At 47.8% G+C, this 27,414-nt stretch overlaps 1 protein-coding gene across 2 annotated transcripts in view; it reads right to left on the bottom strand.

Annotated features, from left to right (window-relative positions):
* The window catches only part of ASAP2 (ArfGAP with SH3 domain, ankyrin repeat and PH domain 2), a 199,863-nt gene that overhangs the window by 154,293 nt on the left and 18,156 nt on the right, over nt 1-27,414 (bottom strand). The gene's annotated exons all lie outside the window — the stretch shown is intronic.

Below are 27,414 nucleotides of genomic sequence, written 5' to 3'. Positions count from 1 at the left end.
ACTCCAGCCTGGGTGACAAGAATGAAACTGTTTAAAAAAAAAAAAAAAAAAAAAAACTGGTGAATTTTATTGTATGCAGAGTAGACCTCAATTCAGCTGATTTTAAAAAACATCAAAAAATGACTTTTGTTTCTTTGTTGCCTTGTGATTGGCTGGGGCTCAGGGATGCACAGGCAGCTTTTGAGGGCTGCAGTGAACAACTAAAATGTCAGGATGCTTGGGGTAGGACCAGTGATCGGGCCCAAGCACTATCTGCTTGTGTTCCTAATTTTTTTTTTTTCTTGAGACGGAGTCTCTCGCTCTGTCCCCCAGGCCAGAGTGCAGTGGCGCGATCTCAGCTCACTGCAAGCTCCGCCTCCCGGGTTCACGAAATTCTCCTGCCTCAGCCTCCTGAGTACCTGGGACTACAGGTGCTGCCACCACGCCGGGCTAATTTTTTGTATTTTTAGTAGAGACGGGGTTTCACCGTGTTAGCCAGGATGGTGTCGATCTCCTGACCTTGTGACCTGCCCGCCTCGGCCTCCCAAAGTGCTGGGATTACAGGTGTGAGCCATCGCGCCCAGCCATGCTCCTAAACTCTTTAACTGTCTTCCAAAGGCTTTTTTTTGGGGGGGGGGGGAAATTGAGGGGACAGGGTCTCACTTTGTTGCCCAGGCTGGAGTGCATGGCGTGATCTCGGCTCACTGCAACCTCCACCTCCTGGGTTTAAGCAATTCTCGCGCCTTAGCCTCCTGAGTAGCTGGGCATGTGCCACCATGCCCAGCTAATTTTCTGTATTTTCAATAAAGACGGAACTGTTCACCAACCTGGTCTTGAACTCCTGGCCTCAAGTGATCCACCCATCTCAACCTCTCAAAGTGCTGGGATTACAGGCAAGACCCACTGCATGCAGCCCCAAAGGCCTTATTTAAAATGACTCTTCCTGTAGTCCTTGGTTCATCAATTACTGTCAGTTGTCATCTGCTCTTTGACCTTCAAGGCTCAGTGGCCTCACTCCAATGCAGTCCCAGCAGCTGGTGTGAGGCACGCCTGCCCTCCCTGGCCTCAGTGACCTCTCTCCAAGGCGCATGTCAGCGTCTCACAGTGTGTGTTAACAGCTTTTGTGACACGAAGGCTCTCCTTTCAGCATTTCCCAGAGGGAAGGTTTTGTACAGGCTAACACTCTGACATCTACTGGCCAGTACTTCCCAAGTACATCTGATTTGTTTCAAATAACTGATGAACAACATTCAATGAACTACAGATGACAATAAAAAAAAAAAATGTAAGGAAAGAAAAAAATAAGCAGTGTGGGCATAGGCTTCCCATTCCTAAAGCCCCGTGTCAGTGGCCTCAGGCCCATCTCTGCTCCGTCCATCACTGCCAGGAAACTCACATTCAGTCTTCCTTCCTGGCAGCTGTTCCTCGCCCTCAGCCACAACCACCTTCCCCTTGCGTCATGCCTGAAGGCGTTCCATTTGACATGCTGATGTCCTCCAGTCACTCCACTTTCCCATCACAAAGCCGAAGGTCCCCAGGAAAGACCCCACAATTTCAACAAGGTGCGCCCCCCAGCTGCTCCCTTCCCCTCCTCCCAAGGGTCAGTGAGTCCCCAACTCACCAGCTGGGATGGAGGGAAAAGGAAAGTCAGATGAGGTCATGCATTTTAGTAAAGTGTAAAATGCACATTTACTCATTAAGCATACAAAACCCACTTGATGGACATCAAGGATTAGCTGTTCTGCTTCGAGCTTCTCAATTTCTCCACATGCTCTGTGCCCAGACCCACTGAGCAGCCAGACTCAGCCAGATTCCCCAGGTCTGGGCTCCCACGGGGACCACGGGGAGGGCAGGTCCCCCAAGGCTGTTGCACGTCAATATCAAGCAGATGGAGCCCAGAAGGTGGGAGGGCGTGGGACGAAGTCAAATGCCAGCCCCACCCCCATAACCTCAGTCCCCTTCTCTGTAAAACAAGTGACTTGAGGGAAATCCACAGGGCCCACCTCTGCTTGCGGAATAAACTCCCGATGTGACAACGCTCTGGCCGCGTTCCTCCCTTCCAAATCTCCTTCGTGATCTGTTTACCAGTCCCCTACGCTCCACTCTGGTCCACTTGAGCCCTGAAGAACCTGTGGGTTTCCACACCTCAGTGTGTTTTCTCACCTCTAATCTGTCTCCAATTCAAATTCTACAGATCCTTCAAGATCCACTCAACTGCCACCTCCTTGGTGAGCCTGCCCACTCTGGGTTCCCAACTTATCTCTACAAGAAATTGCCTTTCACCCCGCCTTGTTTCATAGTTCACTGTTCTAAGTTCCCTGGGAGCAAGCCCCGAGTCTTGTCTATTTCTGTATCTCCACCACGGTGGGCTCAGCACTTTGCTCACAGATGGCCCACGGTGGCTGTGCTGAATCACATCCCTAGGACCCGCAGGTATAGCTTAATTCCACAAGGCAGATTAACAGGAAGACTGCAGCATCTCAGGGGCTGAGACACCTCCGCTCCACCCTGGCTCTGATTCAGAGCTCCTGAGCTCCACAGCCTATTCCCGTTCCTCTCTGGGTGCTCACTGCTTTCTGCTTCCAACCTTGACCGACAGTTAACTGTGGCCTCGGCTTCAATGAAGAGCACCATGCTGCACTTGCAATGTGCCCTGTATCCTTTTCTACCCTCTGTGGAATGGGAAAACGCTTTACACCTCCCAAGGCTTCCTAAGTGATTAAAGATCCGGGACCCCAATTCCCACCCAAGGGTCCCATGTCTGGCACCCTGCATCCCCACTCCCACCTTTAAAGTCATGCATTGCACCTGGGGCACCATGAGAACTCCAGGAGCCCTAGGGACAACCATGCATTTACATGTTGTGTTCTTTCCCCTCTTCCCCTGGTGCCTAGGCAGGAAGTCTGTGGTCAAATACCATTTGCTGAATTATTAGCAGTAATTACCATGTGTGTAACATTCCTTACAGTTTATGGAGTTTTATCGAACAAATGTTACGTGACCACTCTGTGCCAGGTAGCGTCTTAAATGCCAAAAATGATCCTGACAGTTTCTGCCCCCAAGGAGATCATGGGTATTAGTTTAGCTTTATGAAACCCTACAAAGCAACTGACGTAGATATTAGTTTCCTCATGTTACAGATGATAAAACTGAAACTCAAGTGAGTAAGTAAATATTTCAAGTAAGAAAATGGGAAGAAGGGAAGAGTGGTACACCCAGATTTGACCCCAAACCCTGCCTTCCTTCCACGTGGCATGTAGCCTTTTGATGGGCAGGAGAGGGTGGCCCAACGTTCCTACACACTTCTCACAGATCATGAGCAGGACCAGCCCAAAACAAACATCTGGAAGCCTAGCAGAGGGTTTTCAGGGTAGCCTCTCTCTGATCATACCCCTCGGTCATGCGCTGCATTGTCCCCACACAGCCCTGCCCTCCTCTGGGGGTGGCAGTGCATGCAGCTCCCCTGCCAGCCTGGGCACACCTGCCTGCAGCACCAGGAGGCCCATGCCAGCAATCTCAACCCAGCGCCCAGCCTCACTCAGACTGTGAACTTTCTGTCCACATGAGAATGTGGGTGCTCCACCCTGCTAAGTCATGGCTATGCAGTCTATGTAATGGGTCAGCCCGGCATTTCCTTCCCAGGAATTATTCACAGGACGTCAGCAATTCTTCCTACAGGGCAATCTTCGCAAGCTCCTAGGGGTTGTCTGGAGCAGGCACAGTGTCATTACAGCCCCTCAAATTACTCTCCATCAGAGCAAAGAACAAGCCCAAGTGAGTGGCTCAAGTTTATCAGAATGAAACCCATTAGACACCACAATCATCAGAGAAGTGAACATATATGGGGAAGGCATTGCCATCCTCTCTAGAGACATGAGGGCAGAATGGGGCAGACAGGCCACGGGCAGGCTGAGCCACAGACCAAGTTCACTCCAAGTTCACTCCACATTCAAGGTGGAGTTTGAGGCTGAAGCTCACAGCAGGAAGGACAAGACATGAGACCACTGCTGTCAGACAGAGGAAAGAAACTGGAGCTAAGGAGACCCCAAGGGGGCCAGCCTGGCTCCACCACAGACTGGCTGTGTGGCCTTAGCCACATGACAGCCCCTCAGCCCCTACATGCCCGGCCCAGCCACAAAACATGCAATTTGTCCATAAGAATGCTAAAATAAAATCTCCTCTAGACCTAAAATTCTAGGATCCTATGTATTTGAGTTGGGGGGAATTTACGCAAATTAGAGGACAGCGTTATTTTACACAAATTACCTCCTTCTGGATTCAGGGAAATTGAGAGCTTCCAGGACAGGTGGACACAGGGCCAGCCTCCTTGCCACCTAACACTGAGCTCACATCAGAGTCCACATCAGGAAGAATTCAGAGACACCAAAAAACTAGGTTCAGGGTCAGGGTCCCTGGCCATAAAGAACTGCAATCTAATTGAAACATACAACCTACATGTCAAATGGTGTAAGGAAGTTTACCAAGTGGCTGGTAGATAGGAGTGGAAGTTACAAGCAAAGTAAATAGTGGAAGCAGTGAATTCCCACACCCAGCCAGGGCCTGGGTATCTGAGACCTCACCATCAGCATCTTGCCTATTTCTTCTGACGCACCTCTGAGGTTTTACAGAGGAAGAAACCGAGACCCAAAACGCTGACTCTCCCTGAGGTCAACTAGCAAGGAGGTAGCAGAATAAACAAGGGGCACACCCTGGACTGCGACTCCAAAGCCCGTGTTCTATCCTCTCTACATTGGCATTTTCCCCGTGCTTGAAAAATGAAGGGCTGCACATACACTAATTATCCAGAAAAAAAAAAAAAATGACACCAAGATACCAAAGGATTTTCTAAAAATCATCTTGGCTATAAAAGAGATTTTATATTTTCCTCTTTTATTAATAAACATTGAATATAATTTGACTTTAATACTCAGGATTGTTGGGAGCACCAAAGATTCCCACTCGAAACACGGGCCTGCATGGCCTCCGTGGTTAGTGTGGGATGCAGAACTGCTGGCCACCACGCTGATGGCCCTGCTCTGCTGAGTTCGTCTTCTGGGCCACCTGCCATCTCTTGCTGCTGTCAGCCGCCCCCCTTCCATCAACCACCCCTTCTCCACCTAGCGTCTGTCCCAGACTCGAGGACAGCTGAGCTCCGAGGCCTTTTCTGTTGACTTCCAGTTCCTGGACATGTTCCAGATGGCAGAGGTTGCTAAAAGTCTGACCTCTGGATAAGTGGGGCATAATTATGCCTGAGAGCTGGGAGGATATATCATAAAGAGGTTATCAGTGAGGGAGGTGGAGGAGGACAGTGGGAATTAGGGCCAAAAAGTGGCAGTTTCCTGGATCAGTTGAGTTGAGCAGCAGATTTTAAACCTGAGGCACATGAAGTTTAAAGACAGAGACTATCTAAGGATAGGAACTGTCAGCAAGTGCAAAAAATAACAGGAATAGCTTCTGCATTCACTGAACACCTACTCCGCGTCTGGCACCAGTCTAGGCGCTTTCTAAACGCTATTTCACTTAATGACTGAGTATCATTCCCAAATTTCAGAATGAGGAATCTGAAGACCAAAGACATCTGAGCTCGTGAGCAGCAGAGGTAGGATCTGAACCCTGGAACCCACTGCCCATCCGTAGTCCTTCCACTACACATGGCTGCCTTAAAAACCCTTCTATAATAACAGACGCAGCCAGCAAATCCACAGAAGCACTCAAATCAAAAAGCTAAATGATGGACCGAAAGCAGCGCATGAGGTAATAAGGTCCGTGAGGGCAACATCCTATTAGGCAGGCAAATTGCTAAACTGATTCACCTTGTGCAAATGAGGACCGGGGACCGTCCGGGACTCCCTGGGCATCTGGGGACTTGGAGTGGTTCCAAGACAGCAGCCTCTGGTGAAAGGCAAGTCAGTCTCCTTAATTGAGAAGCAGAGAGTTCATCCTCATTAGGATTTCCAGCTGCTGCCACCCCAATACCAGATCCATGCAGCTTGTGCCATCAAAACTCACAAGCAGATAGACTGCTGTCAGAAAGAAGGCCCTTCTCAATTAAAAATATTACTGGACAGGCTGGCCACAGTGGCTCACACCTATAATCCCGGCACTTTGGAGGCTAAGGCAAGCAGACTGCATGAGCCCAGGAGTTCAAGGCCATCCTGGGCAACACAGACCCCGTCGCTACAAAAACATTAAAAAATCAGCTGGGTTTGGTAGTATATACTGTGGCCCCAGTTACATGGGAGGCTGAAGTAGGAGGACAGCTTGGGCCCAAGAGGTCAAGGCTGCAGTGAGCCAAGTTCATGCCACTGCACTCCAACCTGATGATGGAACAAGACTCTGTCTCAAACAAAACAAAAACCCTGGACAATTTCTCCACATGAGGCAGTACACACACTTGTGTAGAAGCCAGCAGTATCCCAGGAATGAGCCTCTGCCACATCGAGCCACACTGGATTAAACCATTTGGATGTGACAAGATCAAGAGCATTAAGGAAAAAAGGAAAGAAAGTTGTAGTAAAGATGACTAAACTGAAGACCTCTCACAGTTCTCTTTATTCTGAATGCAGGATGAAACTTTATGTACAGGTGGATGATTACAATTTTCACAGAGGTTGGGCTGGGCATGGTGGCTCATGCCTGTAATCCCAGCATGGGAGGCCAAGGCGGGCAGATTGCTTGAGCCCAGGAGTTCAAGACCAGTCTGGGCAATATGGCGATACTCTGTCTCTACAAAAAATTGTTTTAAAAAATTAGCCAGGCATGGTGGCGCACGCCTGTGGCTCCAGCTACTTGGGAGACCAAGGCAGGAAGATCACTGAGCCCAGGAGGTCGAGGCTGCAGTGGGCCATGATCTGCACTCCAGCTTAGGTAACAGAGCAAGACTCTGTCTGTAAAAATTTTTTTTTAATAAAATTTTCACACTAGTTTACCTGCTCAGTATAATAAGTGGTTACTGAGAAGTCAGGTGAAATGAAAAGCGGGTTCCGTCCACCTGTTTTAAATGTCTAAGGAGTATGGGTTTGGAGAAACCATGCAGAGAATCCCATCCATTTTTTCACTCAAACGTAAAGAGTTGCCTGAAGTCAAGCAGCTGCTCAGGGATAAAGCCAAGGCCCCCAAACCAGGCCTCCTGCCAGCCAACACAGAGCTCCTTCCCCCAACAAGGCCACACTACGCTCCTGTCCTTTCCACAGAACCTTCTGAACTGTGATAGCCATCCCCACCGTAGGCTTGTTTTTAATTATTATATAATCAAATGTGGGGCTCAAATCCTGCATCCAAGCCCCACAACAACAACAACAAACTATTTATTGAGAACAAGTTCTGCCCCAGGCACTGCTCTGGGCACTGGGGATCTGGTGGCGAAGAAAACAAAGCCTCTGTCCCCAAGGAGCGTCCATGACACTCTAGTGGAGGCAGACGATGAACCGGCTAATGCATGGCACACAACGTCAGACTGCAGAGACGGGAGGAAGGAAAGCAAGCAGAATTCTGCAAGTGCCCCCAGGCCCAGATTTCTGTGTGCTCTGTTCACAGATGCAGCACCAGCATCCAGTAGGTATTTTCTGACTGAAGAAACAAAGAGAAAGAGTGGTGCTCTTTTAGATTCAGAAGTCAGGAAGATATAAAGTAATATTCGAGCAACACACACCAAAATGACTCAGAAACTAAGTGTAGGTTACAGACGGTAACTGTCATCACTCTGACAAATGACCAACAATAAATGTATGACTAGTCTTTTAGGGTTTGTTTTTATAGAACCCTCCACACCAAGCACAGTGAATGCCCTCAAGTAAGCACAGAGCCGATGAAGTGCCCAGGCAGGCTGGCTCTGTGTCAGGCAGCCCCCACCCACCCCAGGTGTCTCCAGAGCCCATTCAAATGTAACAGCCACGGCAGCAACACACTGGCATTGACAGCTAGTCACATCAGCACCCTCCTCAACGAAGCCATCGCTACTGGTGGTTCTCAAACCAGAAGCTCCTACATGGGAGAAGCCCAGCTCTCTGCATCCAAAATCAAGCTACGGGTTCCTGGAAACTCTATTAATAACAATATTATTACCACAGTCCTAGAAAGTGGGTGTCAAAGTGACTTGCCCAAGGCCACACTACCAATAAGAGGTAAAAGTTCACTTCCAAACCTAGGCCTGCATGATTCAGGCTTTTACCTTTTATATGACGGGAGGACTTCAAGTAATGCTGGCTAAAAGCAACTGAACTCACACACCATCGTGTCACCCTGTCAAATAAGCAGTTCTCTGCAGAAAGGCTAAGTAACTGAGTTTTCCTAGCCTTAAACCATAAAAACCATAAAACCATGATTTTGATGATGCCTCAGAAAGGATCTAGTGAAAAGGGTTTGCCTTCACATCATGTATTCTCATATACTGTAAATAAATACACATTAAATCCATCTCCTGTTCTTCCTATTAACACTTCTGGGTACCTGGGAAGGTGCTCAGGGAACAGTCCCTAAGTGTCACTGACACTGGGCTGCAATGGTAGTAAGAGCCCAGGTTAGTGATTCTGTCCTTCAACCCAGTAAGTGCCAGGCCACTGAGGCACAGGAGCTTAATGCGAAACGCTTCTCAACTAAGTTTGATATTTAAGTTTGCGTCAAGCTCTTCCTGTGGTCGTTAACTATGTCGCACGCTCTGTGCTAGGAGCTACGCAGGTGTTCTCATCAAGGGTTCTCTGTTCTGTTCACACCGTGAAACTCAGAAAACTTCTTTCAGGGTTTTACAGAATCCACTTGGCTTAGATTAACATCCACTTAATCTTCCAAAGACAAGCATTTTAACTTATTCCTAATCTCAATGTACCTTGCTGAGGTACTCTATATTTGAAAGTCTGAACACGTTCAAATTCTTTCTGTTGTTGTTTTGAGACAGGGTCTCACTATGTGACCCAGGCTAGAGTGCAGTGGCACAATCTTGGCTCACTGCGACCTCTGCTTCCCAGGTTCAAACGATTATCCCACCTCAGCCTCCCCAATAGCTCAGACCATAGGCGCACACCACCAGATTTTTGTATTTTTTGGTAGAGAAGGGGTTTCACCATGTTGCCCAGACTGGCTTCCCAAAGTGCTAGGATTACAGGCCGCCCACCTCGGCCTCTCAAAGTGCTGGGATTACAGTTGTGAGCCACCGTGCCCAGCTGATATTCAAATGCTTTTAACGATGAGTTTATGTACATGTCATGTTCCCACTAATTCCCAAAAGAAAGCTTCATATACATACTTCATAAAAACTAACACACACAAACAGCACACTTATTCTGGGGAGGGAACAAAAATTGCTGGCTATTTTTACTACACTATTTCCTAATTACTTGTATCTGTCCCTCACAACTAAACTGTGAGTCCTGGAAGGCCCATATTTAGAATCCTCAGCAACCAGCATAGTAAACAATCAAAGTGCTTACTGAATAAATGAGCAGATGAATGAGTGACTACGTAGCAGAATGCCCTGGTTATACATGCATTCTGCCTCAACTTAATCTAGGTAAGAACAAAACAAGCTTCTGTAAGTGGAAACGTTATCTCATTCCCCAATCTTCCTGCAAATACAGATATATCTTTGGTTTCTACCAAACTAGACCTAGGAAGTATTTTAATACAATTCATCTGCCTGACATACAAAAAGCAGATATTGTAAACAAAGTTGTATTTTAACAGTTACTTCTCTGACTCAGTCACACTTTCCATCTGAGTTCCTAAACAACAGTGATTGTAATCTATGGACAAAAATGTACATTATAAAAAAAATCTTAAAGGCTCGCTAGGGCAAAACATTCCTGTTCTTGGAAAGTGAAGTACACCTCTTTGTTAATCCATATGCTTCTCTCAATAATACTTAAAGCCATCATGCAGGGTAGGCCAAAATAAAGAAAGCACACAATGCTGCTTACACCTCTTTTTTGGAGCAAAAATTTGTTTGTTGTTACTGGGCCTCAGTTATATCAAAGCAGGAGCTAATGTGCACCAACGTCTCACATACAATGGTCTGAACACATGTAACAGTCTCACCTGACAATCATCAGACAATCACAACCTACTTCCCCAGCATCATGCTTCCCCAGAGAGGGCAATTTTCCTCCATAAAGGAGATGAGAAAAGAAAGAAAACTTGGAGCAGTAAAGGCAACAGAAAAATGGGATAAAATGATGATCAGCTGAAGATTCTCTCCTTGCATCCATCCTGAGGAAGCAAATGCCTTTGGACTGCATTCCTCTGAAAGGTGATCCGGCGACCAGCTATCAGCCCCAGCAGCTTCAGGATGAAGACTCCGGGAACAGAGCCCACACATTGCCCAACACGAGATGTCAACTCCAAGCCAGGCTGAGGGCACAAGTGCCCATCCCGGTCAAGCTAGACACAGCGGCTAAAGTACGGTACTGGGTCTATCACAGTTTGTAGCATCCAATTCCTCTAGGTGTGACCCTACTAGAAAAAAAGGCTTCCAGAAGGAGATCACCAGAGGTTACAGTGAAGCCTTAGTGCACTTATTCAACAAACATTTACCAAGCACCACCAATGTGCTGGCACAGGGCTAGGTGATGGAAGAGCTCCTGACAGTCTCAGCAAGGAACTGAATCTGCACTTCCCGTGGACCAGGTCAGATCTCTATCTGTAAACCGCCAAAGCATGCGCCCCTAAGATCACGGTCCAAAGAACGCCCACCACCACTGTCTGGCCAAAAAAAAAAAGTTTCATTCCAACACAGAGCACAGACCTCCCCCTCCACTTCCAAGATAGCAAACACAACGAACGCCTGTGAGGTACACATTACACCTTCTCCTCCTTGCTTCATATGAGGAAACTAGTGCTAGAAGAAGCTAACCAACCTGCCCAGAAGTACAGTTACCAAGTAGTAAAACCGGGTTTGAAATTCACATGTGTCCGCCTGATAACAAAGTTCTTAATCTGTCTAACATGCTCCCCTAAACGTACCGGGACCCTAACATGTGCAACCATGAAATCCTCTACCTGCCAGGTCCTGAGTTCTCACTTATTAGAATCAACCTTTGAGGTCCAGATCAAAATGCCATCCCTTTCCTTCTCCTCCCTTTCCTTGAGTTAGTATAGTGTCTGGCATATACTCAGTAAATGTTGGAGGAGTTGAAAATATACATATCCACAACAGGAAAATTACAGCACATATCTTTGGTGAGGCATGAACATTTACTCCGAGCAATTAGTTTTTTTGTTGTTGTTTGAGGCTGGTTTGAGACTCCAGGCTGGAGTGCAGTGGTGCGATCACGGCACCACCATGCCTGGGTAAAAGATGGGATTTTGCCATGTTTCCCAGGCTGGTCTCAAACTCCTAGGCTCAAGCGATCCTCCTGCTTCTTTGGCCTCCCAGTGTACTGGGATTATCGGCATGAGCCACCACACCCAGCCAGTTTGATTCTCATGTATGTATGTACATCCCCAACCCTGAGATGGATAAGGAACTCATAATTGCACCAGTTTAGCATGCAAACTGGTAACAGGACAATGACTTCCCAGAAAACCTCTCACCAAAAACCATCAGGAAAACAAAGAATTAATGTTTTACATGTACAACAGTTCAACCAAAATTCTGCAGCATTACTTAATACTGACAAAATATCTTCCAGGACACATGCTAAATTAAGAAAGACTGTATCCTAAAAGATAAATATGTGAGCTAATAAATTCATCTTAGAATGTGTTTTTGGACTCATCCAGATACAGTAGTCCCCTCTTACCCATAGTTTCATTTTCCAGTTTCCACTAACCACAGTCCAAAAATATACCACGGAAAAATCCAGAAATAAATAACTCATAAGTTTTAAATTGCTCGCTGTTCTGTGTCGAGAGATGAAATCTCACACCTCCTGCCTCCCACACGGGATGTGACTCCTCCCTTTGTCCGGCAGAACCACAAGGTCCATGCTACCTGCCCAGGAGTCACCTAGTGGCTGCCTAGGTTACGAGATGATTGTCCCAGTACTGCAGAGCCTGTGTTCAAGTACCCCTTATTTTTTACATAATAATGGTCCCAGAGCACAAGAACCCTAGATGCTGGCAATGCAGATATGCCAAGGAGAAGTCATACAGCACTTCCTTTAAGTAAAAAGATGAAAATCCTTGACTTAAGGAAAAATTCCTATGCTGAGGTTGCTAAGATCTAAGGTAAAATGGGTCTTCTATTCATGAAATGGTAAAGAAGAAAAAAATAAATTCATGCTAGCTTTGCCTTCACATCTCAAACTGCAAAAGCTACGGCCGTGGCGCATGGCAAGTGCTTAGTTATGATGAAAAGTATTAACTTGTGGGAGGGGCCAGGCACAGTGGCTCACACCTGAAACCTCAGCACTTTGGGAGGCCGACGCAGGTGAATTGCTCGAGTCCAGGAGTTTGAGACCAGCCTGGAAACACGGAGAAACCCCGTCTCTACAAAAAAATTGCTGGGCATGGTGGTGCATGCGTATGATCCCAGCTACTGGGGAGGCTGAGGTGGGAGGATCACCTGGGCCCAGGAAATGGAGGCTGCAGTGAGCCGTGACAGTGCCACTGCATTCCAGCCTGGGTGACAGAGTGAGACCCTGTCTCAAATTAAAAAAAAAAAAAAAATTGTAGAAGGAAGACATGACATGAACAGAGACATGCCATGATTGCAGGCAAACTAGTTCAATATTCATTGGCTGCAGGCATCCACCGAGGGTCTTGGAACATACCCCCAAGGATAATGGGGCTACAGTATTTAGATAAGTCTGTGAAGATCAACTGTGAAAATCTTGTCTACACTGCTCTAAGAAATTGACTAGCTTTTTCATCCTGACTTAATTTCTTTCCATAAACCACCCCAAAAGTAGTAGGACAGGGAAAAGAATTCAACTTAGAAACAGAAGACCTCCTTCTTACCAGCTACAAGGCCTTGGGAAAGTCACTTAAACATGGCAAAACCTCATCTCTACAAAAAAATTACCGGGGCATGGTGGCATGCACCTGTAGTCTAAGCTGCTCAAGAGGCTGAGGTGGGAGGATCACTTGAGCCCAGAAAGGCCAAGGCTGCAGTGAGCCGTGATCACGCCACTGACCAGCCTGGGCAACAGAGTGAGGCCTTGTCTCCAAAAAAAAAAAGATGCTGCCATTACTGTGGTTTCAACAACAACAACAAAAAACAATGGTTTTGTGCCCCTTAGATGGGTCCAAATGGCCGGCATATAAATGGTGCTCAGTTAACGTGAGGGGAAATGGGACTCACTTCTCTTACCTTCCAAGAAGCTGGACCTCAATTTCCTCATTCATAAAATAAAGAAAATGATACCTACACCTATGGGTTATAAGAACTAATGAGTTCAGGCTACAGAAGAGTTTGTTATTATCTCCCCCCACCCCCTCATCACCACACACATGACTTCATTCTACCTAAAATATAATGAAAGAGTAAAAAGGTCAACAATGATAATTAAACAGATCAGCCCCACAGGAGTGACTATGCAGTCTAGCTGCTGTCAATAACTGAATGTACTACATCCTTATGAAGTGTAGAACAGCTAATCCTCAAATCCCAACATGATGACACCAAATCTGTGCTTACCCCACACATAAGGCTTCCACACCAAAGAGTAGTTGCAGTGTTAAAAATGTAATTCACCACACTAACAAGCTAAAAAAGGGAAACCATATGGTCATCTCAGTCAGTGCGGAAAAAGCATCTGATGAAATTAAACACCCATTCATGACAAAAAATCAGCAAACTAGCAACAGAAGGCAACCCACTAACAGGCAGATACAAAGCCCTTGCTGCTAACGCCACGGGACAGAGAGGGGCTGGGAGAGACAGGCAGGAGGAGGCCGCTCTTCCTCTGCCCCTCCAGGCTGCGGGAGGCCCAGGGAACACAGTACAGCAAGAGAAAGTGGGAGCAGGCAAACAAATCGGGAAGGAAGGAGGCAAACAGCGTTCATAGGAGACAAAATCATCTATGTAGAAATGCTAGACAATCTACAAAAAAAGCCTCCAGAACCACCAAGCCAGTCATGTTAGCAAGAGGGAAGCTTTTGGGGTGTTTTAGGTCATAATGGTGGAGATTACACAACTGTACATTTGTTAGATTCATCAAAGTGTACTCTTAGGGTAAATTTTATTGTATGTAAATTATACCACAAAAAAACCTGGTCAAAAAGAGAAGCAAATACCTTATTACTCCTGAACTCAGAGGCTATAGCCCTCAGCCTCTCCTCCCCATGCAAACACCACACTGTACTTAAACCAGGTACTGTGGTTTTCCATCTCCAGGGAGACCTGTACACCAGAAAAGACCCTTGAGAAAGACATTTCCAGTAATACAAGGGACGGAGCAGCCCCCATGGGAAGATGGATGAAACTGATCTGGATTCTGCGCAGGCTGGGAAGACAATGCTTTTTCAAGCGGATGTGGCTGTAGCTCAGCAAAGCTGTGGACAATTTGTTTACAAAAGCCTGGAGTATTGTCAAATACCAAGGGGTTCCCCTAAGTCCAGCTCTCTGGTGTTACATATGGGGAAACTGAGGCTCCAGAAAGAGGAACTAAGTTGCCCAAGACATAACATAAGAGTGTCTACCAAAGACTAGAGGAGCTGAGGTTTTAAAACCAGAACAAATACAAACAAGCAGCGTACAATCTAAACTGTCATTGGTGTGTATCATCAGTAAGCTCACCGTGTGAAGATCTGTAAGCAGCCTGTCAGGTAACAGTGATAGTAAGTGCTCACCCTAAATTCAAACCCCAGCAGTCGGAGGCCAGAGCCATGGCTCCTCCCACACACCGACCACCTCCCACTGTGGAAGAGGGAAACCCCAGTCCGCACACGTGAGACGCGCCAGCCCACAGATCCACACACTGGAGCCACAGGTCAGACGCAGAAGGCCACTCACCTCTAACATCTTTACCCTCAGGGCTCTTCTGAATTGGTACAGAGATCATACTCTCGAAATCATGGGAAGAGGCGGGATCATCTCACTGGTTTTCCTCAAGACAACTGCTCTCCAAATCAAAAGAAGAAACCTGGGCACCTACTGTATACAATGTACTCCACCAGGTGAGCAGACTCAGTCTCCTGGTTGCTCAGAATCTAGCCTTCGACCGGAGCAGGCCAGGCACGGTGGCTCATGCCTGTAATCCCAGCACTTTGGGGGGCCGAGGGAGGAGAATCTCTTGAGCCCAGGAGTTTGAGACCAGCCTGGGCAACATAGTGAGACCCGCACCTCTACAAAAAATAAAAATAAAAATAATCAGCCAGGCATGTACCTGTAGTCCCAGCTACTTGAGGCTAAGATGGGAAGATAGCCTAGGAGGTCGAGGCTGCAGTGAGCTGAGATCGTGCCACTGCATTCCAGCCTGGGCAACAGAGCAAGAATCTGTCTTCAAAAAAAAAAAAGACCAAAAGACCAAGTGAGTGCCTCCTAAATTTCAGAAAATAGTCAGAATCATCTTAATCTTCTAAAAATCACAAGGTAAATGAGAAATGTCCTAATCCAGCCTCAGGAGTTGAGGCCCTGTTAAAACTTTTCCATTTTCACTTTTGGAAAAGCAAAAGTCAGAAAGCAACATTAATCATCAAATCGTGTGGGTTTTTTTTTTTTTTTTAAACTCTCTTTTTTAAAAAAAGCTTCCACTCACTCAAGCCAGAAACCAGTATTCTCCTGGATTCCCACCCCTTTCCCAGCCCCCACAGCTAAGAGGTCAGAGATCTGTCCCCCTTGCCTATTTCTCCAAGCTGTTCCTGCCTTCCCCTACCCTTGGCCCTGGCCTCAACGTGGACCTCATCCTGCCTTCACTAGCCACTGCCTGGTGCACCTGCCCATCTCCTACCCCGGCCCTGCCTGGTACCCACACTAGCCTCGGGGGGGATCTTTCTGACACTCAGATCTTGCCCTATCCTTGTCCCATTCAGTCAAAAAAGAAACCTAAAGTAGACAACATACAGCACCTTTTCTCCAACACAGAAAAGGAGAGAGAGAGAAAAAAAAAAAGTAAGAAAAAAAATTAACTGTGCTGACAAATAATTATAGTTCCAAATTTAAAGGCAGGATCTTTAAAAAACAAAAAATTAAAATGCACTGTCTGTGTCTCTCATACGTGCACACACACAACCACCTACACATACATACATACAATAACAGGGAGTAATAGTTGCTTTTAATTTTTTAAATTTTATCAAGTTTTAATTTCCCTTTGCCTCTCCGGTAAAAAATCCTCCTTTAGACGTTAAGAATGTTTATACGGACAATTATAAAACTAAATTAAAGCTCTTTACATCAGTACTAAGACAATTTTAATTTTATTAATCTTCATAAAACATATCAAAATATACCCCCTAAAAAGTTCATCTGGCATTCTGCACAACACAGGTTAAAAAACAGAAAAACATAATACAGGCAAGGATGAGACTATCTCAGGAGTACAAGAGGATCAGCATTTCAATCTAACTCTTTGAAGATGTCAATGCACTTAATATATCCAAGTGGCCCAAAATCATGATCTTTACTTTATGGCACTTGATTACCTACAAGCCTCTGCTTATGAAATGTCCAGGTCAACTTCATCCTACACAAATTACAGAGAGACTCAGGCCCACCAAGAGCAGGAAACAGAGGCCCCAAAGCAGACCAGATGCCAAGGACATCCCTTTGTCCCTCCCTGACCCACCCTCCAAGCCCACCATCACCTGAAGCCTTCTGACCCAGGGTTTCTCAATCTTGGGCCCAGACACACTTGGGGCAAGGTACTTCTTTGTGATGGGTGCAGTCCTGGGCACTGAAGGATGTGTAGTAGCATGATGGCCTCCACCCACTAGATGCCACCAGCACCCCAGTCCCCAGTCCTGGCAGACCAGACATGACTCCAGACCTTGCCAGAAGTCCCCTGGGAGGCAAAACTGCCAGGTGGAGCGGCTCTATTTGCCTAAGCCCACTGCCCTTGCCCTTCACGGGAAGGCGCTGCCGGCTGCATCCACCAACCAAGTTCTCCGGGTTCTACCCTCAGGGTTCACACGTCTAATACACAGCAGCCTGACGGCTTCTTAAATGTTCCCATCACAGCTGCCAGGCCATGCGGCTCATTCTGCTCTACCCAGCCCAACCCCTCGGCTGTCAGCCACTCCTGCCCCTGAGACCTGCTCTAAACACCCCTGCCTTCCCCACGCTGCCGCAGCAGCTCATGTACCCCAGCTCCAGTTCTCCCTCCTCCATTTCTCTTTTCTTCACTCCCTTCACTCCCTAATGTATTGGGCTTTCCAATCAGCCCACCAAGGAGCCTCGGGCCATACAAGACAGAACTGCTGCAGGATGATTTACACATCCGGCCTCTGCTGGAATGAGCAACATCCGAACTCCGTGAGTGAAATAACAGCAAGCCACGGGGAAAATCAGAGCCCCGGAAAGGGAAGGGCCGGGGTGCCATCTACCAGGGCTGGTCCCTGAGAGGCAAGGCTGCCTTGGCTACCTCGTAAAAAGAAAACAACTCTGCCCAGGGGCAGCTGGCACAAGCTCTATCCCTGCCACGCTGGTGCATAGGACGACTGGCCATCTGTGTGGTCCAAAAGGTCATCTAACTCATCAGGTTCAAAACTACAGGCCCCATCTCTAACTTGATTAATTCTACCATTAGTCACTCTGTAGCCACACACAGATCCCCACCTACAACAGGACAGGAAAAACTCCAGTTGGCATATGTCGGGTGGGGACAGTGAAACACGGCACTTGGAGAAATTCAGCTTGTCTGGAGACACAGGTGAGAGGCAGAGCAAGCAGACGGCTGGGCCGTCCACTCCCTGCACCAGTCATCATTAGGAGTCAACTCCATGCCATTCTCAAATTCCTCTCTTATCACTTCCCCAAACAGGATGTGTTCAATTGGTGAGTCATGAAAAATGGGGTATTTCTAGAAATCCACTGGAAGGAAGGTGTGGGAGAACATTTCCAAAGAGAGAGAACAAAAAGACAATATGCAAAGTCACTGAGGCATTCACAAGGCCGGAAGTGGGCTCCGGGCTGGGCCCCTGTGCATCGGCCCCAGAGTAGCTGACAAGACTTTATTCTACCTCCTCCCAGCTCAATTCAACAGTCCAACCAACTGAACCCCGAGTAAATCCATCTTCCTGCACCTCGGCTCTACCTACTCATTTTAACTGCTTAGAAACAGCCCAGCTTCTGGATCCGCACAATGGGGATAGTGCCCACTTCCCAGGTAGCTGTCAAGTCCCAGACTGTCCCCTCCCCAGTCTTTCACGACAATGTCCCAGCTGCCCCAGCAGGAAGTGATCTCTCCCTGCTTCTGAGCTCCTCCTCACTATTATCAAGGTCCCTAGAAGGCCACACACCATCATTACCTTGTTCTGGTGCAATCTGTGTGCATTCTCCTCTCCTCCACTAGCCCGAGCCCCAGCCATGAGACAGGCTCTGGCCAAATGTTCTCCCCCGGTTTTCTCACTGAATTCTCACACCAGCCCTGTCTCTAGGCAGTCTGATTACTGCTGCCTCCCATTTTAGTTTAGCAAGCTCAAGCCTAGGAAACTGAGAGGCAGCACAAATAGCGTCAAGAAGAAAAATGAACTCGAGCCAGAGTGCCCGGGGTTTGTGACTTCTCTGTTCAGTGACCCAGGGAACGTTGCTTTGCTTCACCTCTGTGAACCACTCCCTCTTTTTTTTTTTTTTTTTTTAACAAAGTCTCACTCTGTTGCCCAGGCTGGAGTGCAGTGGCGCAATCTTGACTCACTGCAACCTCTGCCTCCCAGGTTCAAGCAATTCTCGTGCCTCAGCCTCTCGAGTAGCTGGGATTACAGGCGCGTGCGGGTTAATTTTTATATTTTTAGTAGAGATGGGGTTTCACCATGTTGGCCAGGCTGGTCTCAAACTCCTGACCTCAGGTGATCCACCCACCCCAGCCTCCCAAAGAGCTGGGATTACAGGCGTGAGCCACCATGCCCGCCCCTCCGCCTTCTTTAAACACGGGGATGATGACGGTACCTAGCCACAGGGTTGTTGTAAGGATTAATCCATTTAACATGTGTTAAGCACTTACTGCCTGGCACACGGTAAGTGCAATATAAGAGTTTGTTAAACATAAATGAGTAAATGAGCATATTTGCCCATGGCCACACAGGTATCAATTAGCAAAACCAGTATCTGAGTCCAGGTCCAGCTGGCTTCAAAGCAGATGCTGTAATCACTACATAGGCTAAGATACAACATGAGCTTCTGAAGCGAATGAACCATTTCTTATCCATCTCTGCATTTCCTGCAAAGAGTACTGGTCCCAGGCCACCATACACCTTTTATAAGTGTTACTTAAAAAGTAAAATCTGAAGAATGTACAAAAAGCTTTCTCTGAAAAGAGATTATAAAACACTAAAGAACTACCAGAGCCCATAAAGGAAAAAAAGCACAAAAAGCATAAAAGCCTCTCATCAAGGTAACAGTCTCATCTAGACCCTTCCATTCTGAGGATGTTTATTCTGGAGACCTCAGTATACTACGGCTTCTCAATTCCTTCACTATCTGATAAGACTCTTCAAAGTCCCGGCATAATACCAGCCTTCATTGTAATTGTCACCCAGACATCGATCACTATCACCAAAGCAACCACCAGGGTTAACCTCCCAGCCTCCTGGACAGTAATTAGATGACTCAAACTGTTTCAAAGCCGTATCTCTGTATCTCTCTACCACAAAACTACTTTGGTCCCACTGAGCAAAAGAAATACAGAGCACAGACTGGCAGCATTCTCCATTCCTAAGAGGCAGCAATTTGGAAACAATAAAGGAAATCCTTGGATTCCTGCTGGCAATAGATACAGAACAAAACTGCAGCTGGAAACATGTCTAACCTGGAACTCCTTCCTCCAGAAGGGAAAGGCAGCCACTCGGTACAAGGGCACAAACATATATTTGTACTTTTTTAAGGATCTGCACTCACTAATTCAACTTTCAAACCATTACCCTCTAAGAATCAAGTCCCCATGGCCAGAGAAACAAGCTTTCTATGAACCAATGACACCAGAGCTCTGGGAACAGTATGTCTCACTCCCTGCAATCGAAGCTGTAGTTGCTTGTCAGTTTTATTCATTCAACAAACATATATTAAACATATATGAAGTGCCCAGCGCAATTCTGGGTGCTGAGGATGCATCACTAAATAATTGTCAAAAATCCCTGCCCCCAGGAAGCTTATGATCTAACGGGGAGAACGGGAGATAGAAAACAAATTAAAAATATGACAAGTTATGTGCTAAGTGAGGTGGTTAAACAAATCAGACAAGTTCTCTGCACTCCCAAGATCATAGCTGGTCAAAGAGAGACAGTAAATAATAACAGATACAGACAGTATAATGTGGACAGTCAGCCGCGAAAGGGATATGCGGGCACAAAGCCAGCAGAGGGGGGCCCTCTAATGTGGCCTCCAAGGAAGGGGCGCTGGACTGAACTTCACAGAATAGGCAGGGAAAGAGGAAGAGCAGGGTGACTCTACAAACAGAGGGACCCCCTGTGTAAAAGGATTGGGCACAGGGCAGTGAGGCATGTTGACACAGAGGACAGCCGTGGGTGGGATGTAAGATGGGGTGGGAGGGAGGAAGGGGCCAGATCAACAAGGGAGAAGGACCCAGAGTCTGGTTACTTTCCAAAAGGTCAGGGAAGCCACCAATGTGTCTTCAGCTCAAAAGTTAAAGAGCAAATCTTTAAGACGATCACCATGACCTCAGTGGGAGCAGAGGCTGTTGAATGCTCTGGTTGACAAATGACGGGGCATCCACTGCAGCCAGAGGAATGGAGAGAAGGGGCCAGATCAAGAGAGATGGAAGCAGGAGTTTCACTCACAGGACAAGATGGGCAACTGGAGCAAGCCAGGCAGACTCACAGTTGCCACTTCCCAAAGGGTCCACTGGGTCAAGTGGGTAGGAGGGACACAGCCCAGCTCTCATTCCTCACCTGCTGCAGGGAAGGGCCAGGCTGTCAGGTGACAGAGCTAAAACCTCAAGAGTGGCATGTGAGATGGCACAGAGAGGAGAGTCTCCAAAGGAAGGCATGGCACAGGGGCTCCAACCAGCAGAAGCAGCATGGGAACACAGCATGCAGATGCCAGGGACACCCAAGAGCCAGGCAGACAGGCAGGCCCGCTGCTGTGGGGGAGTCTATGAGCAAGAACAGGGCCCTCTGACAGGAGGAGGAACAGGCAGGAGCAGGCCAGGGGTGTGGCGGCACCCAGGCATCTCAATGGGCACGCACACACAACAGAGCTGGCCGCCGGGAGGTGGCAGCTATGTGACATGACCAGCGACCGCTCACTGGCATCTCAGCACACGGGTAGCAGGTACCAAGCCATGACGCAAACCCAAGTCTGTCAAAGCCCAGGCTGTTGCCACCATACCAGATGTTAAAACTGGGGCTTAAAGTTAGATGTGACCTAACTTAAGCCCTAGAGCAAGTCCCTCCTGGCTGAGGTCAGAGGAGAGCTTGGCTGGGGAGAGGAAGAGGGCAGAGCCTGAAAACCTGCTGAGGAGTCCAGGAAACTGTCACCTGCTCCCTGGAGGTGACAAGGTCCTGGCTACAGGAGGGAGTGAAGGGAAAGGATTCACCCCAGCAAACCCTTCCAGCAGAGAGAAACACCCAGCCACTGCCTTTCCCCCATCCATCCTGCTGGCAGGAAGCACAAATTCCTCTTGCCCAGGCTGGCATAAGAAGGAAAAGGAAGGAAGTGGCCTGGGGAAAGTGACCGACATAGAACCGCAAAGCAGCCGAGCCTGGGCAGCATCTCCCCTCCAGAAACAGGCAGGGGTTTGCGTTGCCAGGAAGCAAGAAGCTGGACTGTGCCCTGCCATGGAACCAGCCCAGGGCCTCCCTCACACACCTCCCAGGTCACACAGGACCCCCTGGCCCATGCTCCTGTGCAGGCAGACCCCACCTCTGGGTTTTATTGCTATTAAAGACATTGCTGCTCCCTACACCACTGTAATCATAACCCTTATAAATCTGGTCTGCTTAAAAGGGCTTCTCCAGTGATTAGAAAATGCAGGCGTTTTCCTAACAACCTTCCTTCAAAAGGTGAGAAAATGTCCTTGTCTTCCATGTATCTGCTCTTACTCCCAGCTGTGATGGAAAACATGGACCGTCCTCCTCGCCAAGCAGCTCAGGGGATGCGGGCACCTCATCCAGCACCTCAGTTCTGGGGGAACCCAGGTCTGCACAGAGACACTGCTCCTTCCCTCCCACACCCCTCCTGCAGGAGGCTGAGTCTGCCCAGGGAAAGCAGCTTTGTAGACCAGCTGTGGGGCTGCCCACTGGGGAATCAGTCTCAGTACAGTTTTCTCCTGCAGGTCCCAGGCTCTGGGCTCAGGCTGTGGCTTCCAGGAACTTCGGCTTGGGACACTCGCCTGCCAGAGTCAGGGCTGTACTGCTCAGTCTTGTAACCCAGGCTCGCAGTGGTGGCAGGCCCACGCATCCCCTCTGGGTCCCCATCACTGGTCCTCTGGGTCCCTGGTCAGACCCTGAGCAAACAAGCACTGTTCACTCCCAAAGGTTATGACTGACTTGGTGTTGCCAATAGCAACTGCCTCTGTAACGTGACACATTTATCACACCATATGGTAATCAGCTGTTTACGTATCTGTTTATTCTGAAACTGTGAGTGCCTAGAAATCCAGGACTCCCTCTTTACTCACATCAGCGAATGCCCCAGTGTCTGGGGCCTTTAGTGCAGAATGTAAAAGAAGCAAACATCATCATCTCTTCCTGCAGAAATCACGAAGCTGTCCTCAACCTGTCTTGAGCAAGGCTAGGACCTTCCTTGCTCCATACATAAACACATATCTTTACCCCAGCCCACTGACAACCACCAGGGCTGCAGAAATCAGCAATCACTCCAGGCCCACAAATGACCCCAACACCTCAGCCCACCCACAGTTTACAGAGGACAGGAGGGGCACACACCTCCAGGGCCAGGCACTTCCTTGGGGTTCTCCAGACAGCCTGTCTCCCCTTCCTAGGCTCAGGCACTTTGTCCCCCTGCAGAATGCTCTCTCCAGTCTCCCTTCGCTATCAACTACTCCATCGCTTACTCAACCAATTCCCTCTAGTGCTCTGTGTGCACAGCCCTGTGCCTAACGCAGGCAGTCCTGGCTGCCTAACGCCTGCATGTCCTTCCAGGCTCCACTGAGATTCAGGCTTCCACAGAAAAGCAGCCAGCTCAACACTGGCCACATCTGCCCCACTCCTCTCTAGACATACACTAGGCCTCTCCTGCCAGGCCAGCAGTGCCCAAGGAGGATGCCCATTTCTCCTGTCTCCTTTGTCGCTGCCCCCGGTGCCCAGCTCAGCGAGAGGCTGGATGCACACTACTCAGGTTGGTTCATCAACAGACAGGGGAAACCCCTCAGTCCAGGCTCAAGTGAGGTCAAAGGGTGAAGATAATAGAGGTGGGGCTGAGATTCACTGCAGTGGGCACCACTGAGCAAAGTCCATCCCCAGAGCAACTGCAAAGTCCACCACGGAAGCAGCACCAGCCACCTGCCCCCGCCACCGGCTCTGCAGGTATGCCCTACTGTCTTTAGATCTGTTGGGTTTCTTTGTTCCTGAAGTTAAGCATGATGATGTGTGGGGGGGCCCACATCTGTATAGATGTTTAGTACGTCTGTACTAAAACTCCGCTTCTCTGCTGAGTCCTGTCTCTATCCTGATTGTCCACTTTTCCGCCCTCAGCCCTCAACTGCCAGACCCCACGTGGTAACAAGGCAGGCACGGCCTTCGGAATGGAGCCCAGCAGCACTCCCTCCTAAGATGCCGGATCTTCCACCTCTGTGGAGTCAGCCCGTGAGGGGTGCCTGAAGCTGCTGGAAATGTCACAGAAATTTGGCAGGAAATAGGACTATCAACACACTTCACTACTGTGATGATAAAACTAAAATTTCAGTAATATAGCATTATTTAGGAAGACTGCCGTTCATAATTTCTTGGCCAACTGAGCAGCATACATTTACATATATTAGGTATCACCAGAAATAATTTGCATTTGGGTGTGCCAGTTCACATACACATTCTGCTGTCCCTTGAGAGTCTGAGAAATTCAATGCTCCAGAGGCACCAGTTTCTTGCCACTGTGACGGCCAGATGGAAAGAGACCATTCATTTGTGTATCATACATGAACTCTGCTCAGGAAGAAGGGGGGCGCTCACTCTGCCAAGCATAACAAAAATACATCAACTATCAGCTCCCAAATGGGTTTCCTCCTCCTGTGGCCACCGTCACTCTTCCCCAAAGAAAGAGACCAAAGACCAAATATCAAAACATAGCAACCAAAAGGAATGAGAAAAAAGAGAGAATGTGATTATAGACTCAAAGACTGGAAACCACTTAGCCATCATCTCAAATCTTTCTCTTCTCAAGGATAACACCAAGTGAGTGGGCAGGATGTGAAAAAAGAAATATGCATTGTAACTGGAATACTCACCATGACAGATGACATAAGTATATTTTTAACACTGAAGGAAGATATGATTCTCTCAAAAGGATGATTCATTCCAATGATAAATAATTCAAGATTATGACTTCTCCAAGGTTATATGGCCAAAGAGTATGTCCTTATCAACCATACACCATGAATTATGTCTCAAACTAAAATTCCCGAATTCTTAAAACCTCATATTAAAAGATTCACCCCATTCCATTTAAATTATAAATATAGATACACTCATAATGTTATTTAGACTATTCTCTCCAATCTCGTTATTATCTGGTTATTATGAATAAGCAGTACCTTTTGCTGGAACAGCTAATACCACTAGTATTAATAGCAACCAGTACTATTAACTCTCTTCTGATGTAACATACAAATATTTCTAAGTTATCTATCCTCACTAGTCATTTCCAAAGACAGTAACATGCAACAAACAATGCATATACAAACCTTGAAATCCCTTTTCAAATAAGGAGGCTGGTCAAAAAAGTTTCTAAGCATATAGAATCTGTGTATATGCACATGTACTCACAAATACCTTACCCACATATTTTTTTAACTCAGTAAAATGGTTGCTGAGCACCTCCCAAACACTCAGCTGGTTCTGGGTTATAGAAAGATCATTCAGTGAACAAGAGCTGTAAGATTCTGGTTAAAGTCTCAGGGCTACCACTTACTAATTATCTTCTTTTACAGAGCCATTAAACCTCTGTGATGCTGTTTCTCAGCTGTAAAATGTGCATAAGCCCTGTCCCACCCAAACTGTGCTTGAAAATAGCCTTATTTTATAAATAAAAATGAAAGTTTATTTTAAAAAAAGAAAAAAGAGCTCCTGCCCTCAGGAGTTTGCAGTTTGGTTTTAGGAAGTAAGAACACAAACACAGGAAACAAGTCCGCCGTGCAAACGGTGCACTTGCTTTAGAGGAGGCTCACTGCTGAACGACACAGGCAGAGCCGGCACAACACTCAGGCATCAGGCACTGCAGGGCACAGGTGCGCACAACCCCAAGTCCCCCTCTTCACAGAGCACGTGCCCTTAGGATTAGGGGCTGAGGGTACAGCAGAGGCCAAGTACCCTGAAAATGTAGGAAGTAGGGATAATGGAGGAAGTGGGGATAATGGAGGCTGCTAGTGAGAAATGAAGACTTCTCAAGCACAGCAGGGCTGCAGACTGGATGGCAGATGAACAGGATTGAAGATCCACAGGAGAGGAGGATCTGGAATATCCTCTCATATATCCTTCCCTCTCGCCAGGGAGCAGGACCTGAACACCTGGACTGGGTCTGAGCTCCCTTACCCTTCTAGCTGGGTGACACCTCTGCTCCACGGACAACAGCCTATACCAAGTCCATGGTGCAACCCTCCAGCACGCAGGAGAAGGGAATGGCTCCTGACTGACCAAGGGAGCCACCTGCAATCTCTCTCCAGACCTCCCGCCTTTCTGGTCCCTGGGTGAGTACTGGGAGAGAGATCACACGCTGGTGATGTTAGGCCAGGGAAGAGCACACTGTTTGCTAGACTGCCAATGTTTTTAGTGGACGGACAGCATGCTCTTTGTTCTTCCAGGCTCCCTGTGACCTGTTCCCCAAGTCCTCCCTTCCAGGGATTAAGAGGGAGGAAGAAGTGACACAGGAGAGTCCTCCCCGTGGCAGCCGGAAAGGACCTTTGTGCAGAGGCCAGCATCCAGAGCAGGACAACCTCGGCGTGGCTTCCTCCCAACTCCCCCTTTACCCCAAAGCCCTTCAGCAAGCTGGACTTTAAAATTACAGAATCCCTAAGCTGGAAGGTACCCTTGAAGTCATTAAGGAACATCCTTAGATCAAGAAATGAGGCAGAGGTATTTGGGGAAATAAGGAAATAAAAGCTCAAGAGGGGCAGAAAGTAGACCCATGCCGAGTTCTGCACGGCCTCAGGGAGGTGACCCCGCCCCCTGCAATAGGCATTTTGGCAATTACTATGCATAAGGGTATACAGTCACACAGTGTGCTTTACAGAAAACAGATACTGAATGAATAAATGGTTGATCTTTTATTTGTAAATGGTAGGTTCCTTAAAAGTACAGGTAAGATTGGATTTTTAAGAGTTTTATTTTAACATTGACTTCTGGTGTACAGCATTATCATCTATGTGGCCAGTCAGCTGTGGGACTTCAAACAGCCGACCTTCTGAGCCCCTCTCATGTGCCCCAGGGTGAGACTGGCTTACATGAGGCAGCACATAGGACACAACCTCCGCCTTCAAGGAGCTTATCCAATGACATCTCCTCGCTGGCAGAACCATTGTTTCTCCTTCCCTCCAGCCCATGGGCAAGGCAGGAACTTCGCAGAACCCATGGCCTGGTACGGAGCAGTCGCTCTATGGAAGGAGGAAGGGAAGGAGGAAGGCTGGCCTGAACATGGCAACCACACACCAACCAACCCCAGTGACAGCACAAACTAGAAGATGAGGAGTTGCCACTTAACTTCCCTGGAATTTGTATTCCCTATGCCCTATACTTAACTTCCCTTCCTTTGTATTTCCAATGCCCTAATCCAGACCCTTACAACCACTTCCCACAGCAGTGGCCAATGCTTCCTATTGGTCTCCCTGCCCCTAACCTTCCCAGCCTGCTCCAGCTCCCCCAGGATCCCAAACCATGCCAGGCCAGACTTCCTAAGCCCAGCTATGCTCATGTCACTCCCCTACGCAAAAGCCCTTAATATTTCCCCACAACCTTCTGAATCAATTTCCAACTGACATGCTCAGCCCTCTCTAATCCAGCTCTGATCCACCTGTCACCTGGACTTACTCATGGCCTCAGAGGTAAAATCGGGACCACAGAGGAAAAGGCGAAAGTACTTGCTTTCAGTTAATATACATTTCCTGGGGAAGAAAAGGCTGCTTCCATCAGCAGCAGGTCCCTGGGTAACCAGAGCAAGCAAAATGTCTAAACAGGGCCATGCGTCCTACAGACCACTAGACAAATGTCTTTAAGGTT

Source organism: Piliocolobus tephrosceles, chromosome 15 (genome assembly GCF_002776525.5).
Source record: "Piliocolobus tephrosceles isolate RC106 chromosome 15, ASM277652v3, whole genome shotgun sequence".
Classification (NCBI taxonomy): domain Eukaryota; kingdom Metazoa; phylum Chordata; class Mammalia; order Primates; family Cercopithecidae; genus Piliocolobus; species Piliocolobus tephrosceles.
The sequence above is the reverse complement of the archived record's forward strand: the minus strand, read 5'-3'. Positions and strand labels throughout refer to the sequence as shown.